Consider the following 9,606-nt stretch of genomic DNA (forward strand, 5'->3'; position numbering starts at 1 on the left):
CTCCCAGTGGTCCGACTGAGGGTCACTAGCCCTACAAAAGTAGGATTTGTACGTTGGGAGTGGCCACTAAGATTCCTGGAGACTATGGCCTCCTCCTAGGACAGGATCTCTCTCCTGAGCTCCTTCCTGGGCCTTCCATGGGTCCAGCCCCTTCCGAGTCTCCGTCAAGGGCTGATGATCCAGCCCTGCTGATGAGCCGCAGCCAGTGCCTGTGCCTGGCCAGTGTAGTGCTCCTCCCAGTCCAGTTGTTGAGCCCACACCAGAGCCAGATCCTGGTTCTTTGCAAAATGTACCAACTTGGACGTCCAGTACTCTGGGCTCCAAGGCCACTGACGTCTCCTCTCCAAATCCTGTGCCTGAGCCTGCCTCAGTGCCCATGCCAGTGCACACTGCTAATCTCCCAATCTGGTCCCCCCTCGCATCTACTGGTCTGGCCCTGCTCCCAGTGTCCGACTGAGAGCCAGCCCGAGGTTTAGTAGGGTCTTTTCCAGATTCCCCTGATCACAGCAGAAGCTCGTCCCCCAGCACAGCTTTGCAACCCACACCTGAATTGGCCCTTGTAACTTGCTAGCCTCTCGCATCAGCAGCTACCGCTTCTTCTTCACTGCCGTCCCCAGAAGATAAGACTAGCAGAACTAGTTGGAACCACTGCTGCCCAGGTTGCCGCAGCAGCCGAGGCAGTGGCCAACTCAGTGCCTGTTTTGCCAGTGGACGTAACGCCCACAGCCAATCCAGGACTAAGTCCCAAGGGTAGTTGTATTGCAGGCCCAAACCTGGCCCAGGGGCCTTCTCAGCCTCCTCTGGAGCTGTGTGCCTAGGTCGCAGCTAGGAGACCTCAACCTAAATGGCAGAAGAAATCAAGAAGAAAGTGGAGTAAGGGGTATGAAAGGCCCAGGTGGTTAACAGAGCCACTGAGCTCTCATGGCACTCATGGCCTATATATATATATATATATATATATATATATATATATATATATATATATATATATATATATATATATATATATATATATAATATATATATATATATATATATATATATATATATATATATATATATATATATATATATATATATATATATATATATATATATATATATATATATATATATATATATATATATATATATATATATATATATATATATATATATATATATATATATATATATATATATATATATATATATATATATATATATATATATATACAGTGCCTTATTTTAGAAGAGCAATCCTAGCACCTTGCCCAGAGAAGGATGCCCAGGTTGTCTCTTCACCTGTAGCCACTGAAGTGGCTTGTATCTAAGAATCATTTTATTTTGTAATTAGTTAAGACTGTCCTCCAGCTGCATAGCTGAGGACATGTCTTAGCTCCATGTTTTTTATTTTTTTTTTTTTTTTTGCATTCCAGCATGCCCATGTTTTAGGTATTTTATTTGCCAACTTGTGAAAATTCAATTATAATACCCAGTTGTATTATATTTAACCTTATTTTTATGATTATTACTGAATTTTGGGATGCAACTCAATGTTCCCACTTATACTTAACATGTTCATTTATCTTAGGGATATATCATTTGCATATGAGCTAGTTTATCACTTTGATAGTGCTAGGTTATCTTGAGTCTGAGTGGAATTCAGTTATTTCACCTTTTTGACCTTCATGTTGAAACTTAATATTCAGGTATTAAATTCTATCCCACAGACAGTACTTCATTTAAATAAGTGCAGGCACATGTTCTTAGCATTAGGTAGTGCAGTGCTATTTTATTTTATGTAAAAGATAGCATGCTTAGATGACCAGCCAGCCAAAACCACCCCTTAATTTAGAGTAATTTACATTCAAACAGGTTAATCCTGTTCTTGCAGACCTTCCGTCCTGTTGAGGACAGAATGTCTACTAAAATGAGGTATATTTAACAGGCAGGGCTTAACCCTCGCTCAAGAGATGGCCACCCCCATGCAAACGTAGTGCAGATGGCTGCCCATCTAGCATAATCCTCTCATTGTATCCCCTTGTATCCTCCCTTCTGTTGCTGGAATGCTTTTCGTTCTAGGTAGCCAAGAGAGGGAGAGCTGCTGCAAAAATTGGAATGACCCTACCTGAGAAGGCAACCATATTGGACCCTAAGGCGATCCGGTCTCACAGCTCAGCCGCAGCCGCCTGAATTGGCCCTCATTTCTGTTCATGGCTATTGTCATGAGCAGATGCACATTTTCCTGCTCGCACTTCTCACAGGACCACCACCATCGGCTCCAGCCTCGTGTCTCAGTTCAGGATAACCCTACTGGACTGCTTCTTTGAACTCCTACAGTAAGCCTGAGATGAACTTGAGTATTTTGGCTTCCTGGTTTTCCTCCTACTGAATTATTTCTTAATCTTTGTTAACGAAACCCCTCCAAGTAACTCCCGTGAACCACCACATGTACTTCTCTCTCTCCTTTTTCAAGCCACTGCCACCCATTATTTGCATGCTTAGTTAATTTCCCGACTAGGAACAGTGATAACAATGTATCTTTTGACTGGCTATGCCATCCACGTGCCTGCTCGAGTGGTTAGAGCAATCTTTAAGCATTCGGGCGTGACATTGTAGTGAGTTAGGATAGATCGAAGATATATCGTTAGGGCCCTGATGAATGCCATTCCTTTAGTTAATTCAACCCCTCTCTCTTTCAGAGTGATGCCTGTAAAGCGTGTGATGTAGGGCAAATCTCAGCTCACTCTTTCCTTCATTGTTGGAATCCTCCATGTGATGGAACAAAGGAATTTCATCTTTTACAGCACTGTTAAATGCTTACTTTTACGATCTATTATTACCCACGTGTGCCCATGCGTGTAATTAATTTATGAATTATTGTCATCATTTGTTAAGTAAAGGTAGTTAATCGTTAACTGAGTATAATTACGCCCTGCAGTAACTTGACCTACAACAATAACTAAGGTTAGTATTCATCAGCTTTCCACTCCTCTCAGTTTTTTGTATTACTGTCAGCCATTTTATAGCATCCCATTGCCCATCAGAGGCTGGAAAGTAACACCGTCTATCTATCTATCGATCTATCTATCTATCTATCTGTGTATGAATGCTAAAGTAACCTTTCTCTATCACGTTGATGGATCTTTATTTTCCTCTATAAAGCAAACAAATCTTCATACATCATGTTTGTTTTCCATCTCTCTTTCACCATTTAAATTTATTTTTTTAAGTAATACTATGAACTCAAGCAATTTCTTTGTGAACCCTGTCCACAACTCTAGTTACGTTGGGGTGGACATATCCCCCTATGAAATATCATACGGTAATAGACCTTCATTTTTCACCAGGTTCGCGTCCTCATATCCACATACTCATCTTTTGTACACTTGTTATTACTTCCTCAAATCTTATTCTCATCTTTGAAACACAGCAGTCAAGAGATGCTTCTAGCAGTCCAATTTGAGATGTATATTATAGTCGTATCAGTCTTCTAAAAGTGGACTTCGCTGCCATGTAAGCACCAAGCATCTAACAACTTAGGGCCTATAATATCAGCCTTTTCTTTGCTATTCTGCCAACTCTTTTCATTGGTGTTGCTGCCGCGATATCTATCACAACAATACCTCTCTTTTATCAACTACCTGATTACCCACCACGGGACATTGGAGGCATTGCACCGCCATCTGTAAATCTCCCATAGGATTAATCCTGATGGTTGTGATCTCGGCTACTTGGATCAATTCGTCAAACACCTTGTTTGGATTTCTGACTAATAACGCCAAGTACGTGTAATGCTGTGAACTTGTACTACTATGAACAATTGAAGAATAGTGCTGTACAGATCGTTTCAGACCAGTATGAGCATGTAGCTAATATCTTTACCTTTTCTTTTCTTCGCATCGTGGGAACAACTTTTACTTCCTTTCATCTCTTCTTGACTCTCTTAACTACACCCTTTTCTGGGTTACCTCTGCTATAGCCAATTCTCCACCTGACAATTTTGGCAAAAATAAACACTGCACTAGAAATGGCTTCTGTACTTTGTTTTTTTAATCTCCTTGGAAGTATTATTTCTATTGTTACACCTCGTATCATTTGAGATGCTGACAGGTCCTTTTTTGTATCAACTCTCTCTCTCTCTCTCTCTCTCTCTCTCTCTCTCTCTCTCTCTCTCTCTCTCTCTCTCTCTCTCTCCACATCCTGATCAGACTATACTTGTTCTCTGGATTTTCAGATTAAGGATACTTAGAATCTCATTTAACTCACATCTTTGTTTCAAAATTAATCTCCGTAAGGCTCGTCATTTATTTTTATAACGAGAAAATATTGGTTCAATTTTGTCCTTGAACCAGTTAGATTCTCTCTATAGCCTCAGTTATCTCCAGAAGCATCACCACATCTGTTTGACTTATTTGTTTACTTATTTATGCATTTATTTATTTATTTGCTTATTTGTTTTTCTATTTTTCTGGTAATCTCTTTTAACTGTCCCCTTATTTGATATAGCACACTACTGACCCTGTTTTTATAATTCAGATGATTCCATGATTCCACTGTAAACTCCACAAAACTCTTGCTGGAAACTGGAAAGATAGCCCCTCCTTTTAATCATATGAGCATTTGGAAGAAAGGAAATGAATACACGCACACAAACACACACACACATACACACACACACACATACACACACACACACACACACACATATATATATATATATATATATATATATATATATATATATATATGTATATATATATATATATATATATATATATATATATATATGTGTGTGTGTGTGTGTGTGTGTGTGTGTGTGTGTGTGTGTGTGTGTGTATGTGTGTGGTGGAGTGAAAGAAGGTTTATGGTTGGTTTCATGTCAAATATATATTCACTATCAATAATAATAATAATAATAATAATAATAATAATAATAATAATAATAATAATAATAAAGGTCATCGTTTTATGACTGAGACAAAACAGAAAACTAACAAACAATGAATGAATGATGAAAATGAAAAAATGAAAGAAGAACGGTGGACCAGGTGATCTTATTTCCATCTAAATTCGATCTTGAAGCTGTAGAGGGGGTTGATGCTGATAAATGACGGGAACGATTACGAGAAAATCCGTAATTATACATGGCAATGATGAACCGTCCCCGGCACTCATGACAATATCAGCGGAATCTTGGATGTTTGCGATGGGTCCCGCTCGTGAAATAAGTCTCAAGTCACAGAAAGTGATGGATGAAGACACATGTGCCGGTGGGACTGATATTAATTGAGGTGACACAGGTAATAACGTACCCGTGTGTAAATAAGAAGAAGCTCTATCAACGATTAGTGGAATGCTAGCATTAATTAAGGTGGCACAAGTAATGTCATACCTGCTAGTAACGTAGATGAAGCTCTGTCAATGAACAGAAGAATGCCAGTATTAACAGAGGTGGACCAGGTACCTGCGTATAAACATGAGGATGCTCTATAAATGTCAGGAGGAATGTTGGTTACTAAGGAGCTCTATCAACGGGAAGAGCTAAGGAACATGGAATTAAACTTTCTAACAATATTTCAAAGTAAGGAGCTCCATCAACGTAAATTAGAGGCAAGGAAAAAGGAAATGTTAATATTAACTAACATGAGTAAGAAGGTGTTTAGTTGCAAAATATAGAATCTATTTTACCGTAAAAGGATGCGGTTTAATGAATAGAACTTCGATTATTTTGCGGTGACTTTAACATTGCTGGAAGGAGGTATATGTGACTGTGAAACATCTAGAGATTGTCTATCTCTTAAGACATTAAAAGAGAAGCGAGTTTTGGAAAAGGAACATTTTGCTTTCAAGGGTCTTTGCATTTCACGAGGTTATGTTTGATTAACAGCAGGTTTTAGAAGCGTTTTAATTTCCAAGTTAAAACGAAGGCAAAATGATTTTTAGAATTGTTTTAGAATGGTTTTAGAAAGCGGAGAATGGTTTTAGAAAAGGGTTAGAGAGTGAGAGAGAGAGAGAGAACTGAAAACAAAATCCACAACAGAATAACAATGTGGAAGAGATAGGAAGCACGAAAAAAAAATGAGAAAGAAATTAGAAAAAAAAGAAAAAAAAAAAAATGAGACGCGAAATGCTACACCGAAAGACCTTACAGGAAATATCAGCCAAACAAAGCCTTGTCCAACCCGAAAGTGCCCCGGGCTTGATATTAATACCTGGACGGTAAAGAGAGAGAGAGAGAGAGAGAGAGAGAGAGAGAGAGAGAGAGCTAACCAGCCACGGTCCAGTGACATGAACAAAGAGAATCACAGATATGGCGTCACCTGAAGTTATAAGGTTATGCATTCCTGTATAAATTACCAACAATAGGGAGGGGCGGAGGGGGCGGGGCCTTCATTTACCTCAATTACAGGGTAGGTCGCTTGTGTCTGATTGGTCGACGTTTGCCAGGTATTCCAACCACTCTCTCTTCCTTGGGGTCGGGGTTGGGGTTTGGGGGTTGTTCCACAGCCCACCCAACACCCAAGCGTCTCATTCCTGGGATCCATTGCCTACCCGGCTATTAAGTAGATGGTGTGGAATTGTGCGTTTGTGAATTATGAAAGGAATTTAGGAGTATAATGGGGAAATTTTATGGAATCGCAAAAATTAAAGATCAGTAAGACATTGCTGTTGGGATATTTCTTCATTTGTTTGTCCTCAGAGTTCGTAGGATTCAAAGACGAGTTTGCTACGTCTAGATATCAGCAGAGCATTGTGCTACAGCGTAAGGCTTGCTAATATGATCACAGCCTCTTAGTTTGTTCTGTCTAAAGGAATGTTCGTTAATAATAATAATAATAATAATAATAATAATAATATTAATAATAATAATAATAATAACAGGCAATTCATACATCTTTGGTGAATCAGCTGACGAACTAACAAAGAAATCCCTTGATTACAATGCTCTGCTGTTTACGGACTGCTTGATTCCCTTCATGAATTCAAGGGGGAGTATCAAATAATTAAATGTGACCTACGACAACGAAGCTGATTCGGTGATGGTTAGAAGTACTAGACCTTGACTTTCGTTTTATGCATGAAATATCAATATGCCAAATGATATCATTGTATACAAATCTTATGCACTTACACATGGAGACTGTAAATTTCCACCAGAGCTGAGCGGTCCACTCCTCTAAATGGTTGGTTCTTCCCAAAAGTTGCATTTCCATCTCTCCCAAACCTTTGTAGAAATTTTCGTCAAATGGAAAAAGTAATTTTTTTTTATAATCCTGCTGACAAGCAGCTGAATAAACAGACTGAATTGACACTATGAACACTGACGTTACATCTTCCATGATTATCGATGACAAAATTACAAATCTGACTAATATTTCAAAATGAGAAAATGTAGACAAGAATGCAGTAGTTCAGACGTAACTCTATAATATACTTCATGCAAATATACTAAAAAAAAAAAAAAAAAATTCCACTTCTGACACTGTCTTGGTAATGTCTTTAGTTTTATGCAAGAAGCTAATCAATGAGCAAATATTTTTTTGTATTTATGCACAATCGAAGCTGCATGTGTTCGTTACAGTGATGACGTGCAAGCGAGAATTTTCATAACTTCATTTCTGTCACCATTGTAGGCTAAGTTGTGACGCTAGTTCTTGAGAATCTATCGATCAGGTTTTGGCTGCGTGGTCCCAAGTTCGGGGGCAAGATGCTGAGTGGTGAATCTTGTTCTTCCGACTCTACGCGTCTCTCATTTGAAAGTAAATCATACCGATGCATGCAAACGCCAAACATGTCCTGGCATAAAAGTATAAGAAGACAGTTAAACTGGTGTTAAAGAAAGAGGATCCCGTTGTTTGTGTCCCATTAGACAGAAACAAAGTCTCTCTTCACATTTTAATGAAAACATTAGTCCCTTTGATGCTGCTTTACCACAAGTGTAGAATTAGGCATATTTATAAGTGCCATTTCATCGGAGAAGATCAACCGATGTCTACGATTTCCGAAAATTTGTTCAAGAACTTTAGTAGGATTAAAATCATCAGGAAACAATTATTGTTTCTGTTTCAGTCTAACTGCCTTGTAAAAGAAAAAAAAACCAAAAAAACCAATAGTATCATTCATAGTAATGAGGTCGCAATCTAGCTCTGCCGCTGTACGGAGACTTATGTCGCCTTTTGCTTTGAACTGATTTTCTCTCTCTCTCTCTCTCTCTCTCTCTCTCTCTCTCTCTCTCTCTCTCTCTCTCTCACACACACACACACACTCACACACACACACACACACATACACACAGTCTGAGATATCTGGACATCGATCACCAATTTGGTCAGGTAGGCCGATGAGGCAGAGTCACCATCGACCAATCATTACAGCCACCCACTCCTATAATTAATCTTCAGTCATCTCAGCAGACCCATAATTAATTCACAAATGGCTGCAATCGCTCTGGGTTACATACATGAAGGCGATGCATGTCTTTCATTATTTTTTCTTTATTTCTCTCTCCCTCTATTTTTCTTTTAATTTACGTAACCACCTTCCTATGAATAGTGCAGTCAAAGTTTTACCGAATTTCATTTTGCCTTTCGTCATTTTATTTTTTTCATTTCATCGTCCTTTTCTCTCTTCCTTTCATTATCTATTGTTTTGCTCCTTTTAAGAATACCTTAATTGCTAGTATAGCAAATTCTCTTCGCTGCCTATGTTTGCTCGAGAATCGCCCGATTTCTTGGAAAAAAACTTGGAAATAAGCCTTATCTAAATCATCCTTTGCATTTCGAAATCTCTCGGGGCCAGCTCGTGTCACGCCTTCTCTTGGATCAGTCAGTGTAATTACGTCTAGGGAAATGAGTTTTTATACTTATGTAACAGGTGGTCACAACAATTAGCTATGTTTTTCGGTTCGTCCTGTTCTAAGTTAACCTTAGATATAACGTAATCAGTGTTATTAAGGAACTAGCATATATTTATAATTTCGAGAATAGTGTTTTAAGAGCAGTGTAGACGCACACACAAACACAAACACACACACACACAACACACACACACACACACACACACACACACACACATATATATATATATATATATATATATATATATATATATATATATATATATATATATATATATATATATATGTGTGTGTATATATATATATATATATATATATATATATGTATAATATATATAAATGTATATATATATAAATGGATGTATGTGTGTGTCTGTGTGTGTGTGTTCCAGCAATTGAGCAATTTCAACCAAACTTGGTATACATATGGTTGCTATCTGGAATGGAATATTGTGGGGTAAGACATCACTAGCAAGAAAGGGCACCAAAGGGGTAGGGGTGGGGAGGGCTTCTTGAAAAGGGGTTGGTTCTGCCCGTAGACTTAGTAACTCAATAAACTCTACGAATTTATCATACCTCATTTCGGTATACATATGACTTACTATCTGGAAAAGAATACTGTGGGGTAAGACATCACTGGCACTAAAGGGGTACGGGGTGGGAAGGGGTGACACATAAAAATAACCAAAAACCAGAGATATTAGTGTCTAGTCCATAGTTTCCAAGGTCACTGAGATGAATGGTGACACTCCCAATGCCCTTTA

The sequence above is a fragment of the Macrobrachium rosenbergii genome, chromosome 15 (assembly GCF_040412425.1).
Source record: "Macrobrachium rosenbergii isolate ZJJX-2024 chromosome 15, ASM4041242v1, whole genome shotgun sequence".
Lineage (NCBI taxonomy): Eukaryota > Metazoa > Arthropoda > Malacostraca > Decapoda > Palaemonidae > Macrobrachium > Macrobrachium rosenbergii.